This window comes from Ceratosolen solmsi, unplaced genomic scaffold (genome assembly GCF_000503995.2).
Source record: "Ceratosolen solmsi marchali unplaced genomic scaffold, CerSol_1.0 scaffold6, whole genome shotgun sequence".
NCBI lineage: Eukaryota > Metazoa > Arthropoda > Insecta > Hymenoptera > Agaonidae > Ceratosolen > Ceratosolen solmsi.
The window spans coordinates 16,019,852-16,021,153 of record NW_011948414.1 but is presented as its reverse complement, the minus strand read 5'-3'; positions in this window follow the sequence as shown (position 1 = coordinate 16,021,153).

The window sequence follows — 1,302 nt, the reverse complement described above, 5'->3', positions numbered from 1 at the left end:
GGGGGGGGGGGGGGGGGGGGGGGGGGGGGGGGAGGGGGGAGGGAAGAAGAGAGAAAAAAAATTAAGCATATTCATAGGCCATTCCAATCAATGATTATTTTACAATTCAAAGACAATTGTTCAATATAGGATCAATGGATGAGATACCGTAATGTCAATTATTTCTATGGTTTATAATATCCATTTTATCTTAATTTTAATATAAATAATTTCTTGCCAGGATAAATTGCTTTTGTTAATAAATAAATATTTTCTATCTTAACCATATGCCAATGAAAAATGACATTGTATGCTTAACAATGTAGATTAAAAAAAAAATGATTATAGTTGGTTGAATGGAAACTATGGCCATTCTAATCAATAATAAGTTTACAAGGACATAAAAATTTCTTAATAAAATATGATGAAAAAAATTCTACTTTATATGAATCATATTGTGCGTTTGGCCAATCGAAATGTTACTACTCTCAATAATTCGTACTCTAAATTTTTTTGTTCTTCTTTTTTTTTTTAATCTTGCTAACACAATTGTTGCTCAAAGATAGTGAAGTATCGGGAAATGAATTGCAATACCAATGAATTTACAATACTCTATAATTGAGCTATAATAATCAAGTTACACGGAGTGTTCACGGAGCCAAGTAGTCGAGCATTATTCCAGATAGGGAGATTTATCGTGTATGTATGCAAGTGACACTAGAGAAAGTAGTTAGTTATATATAAGAAGCCTTGCTCTGTTAGAATTGACGAAACGAGCGCGCGATGATACGTTGGTCCTGTACTCGCTCGCTGAAGCTTTAGCATAGAAAATTGAAATTCAGCCTGTTCGGCTTAGCCTGACATGGAAAGGCGAAATTGCGAAATGCATCGACAATTACAGACCGTCGCGTTGCGATTAATCGGGAGTAGGAATGTAATCGCGATGCGCCTTGAGATTTAACATTGAATTAACTCGCAGCTGCTAAGTCCGCAGGGAACTATGACTCGGCGGCCCATTGACATGCGGAGCTGTCCCCTGCAACCCACCATTCACAGTTACAATCTCACGAGATTGCCAAGACAAATAAAGCCTCGTACCGATCTTCCATTTTAATATGGTTTTCTCATTAGACGCTATTCCCAAGCCCGTGTACGCTCGTCTCGGTCTATTTTCCTTTATAGCGAAACTTTCTTCCGTCCGTGCCCCGTAAACGCACAATAATGTCTCGCACTCGCGCATACGCGCACGCGCACGCGCACGCACACACGTACCTGTGACTTAAAGTTCAATTTTACAATTCGTTTTGGATTAACTTAAGCCCG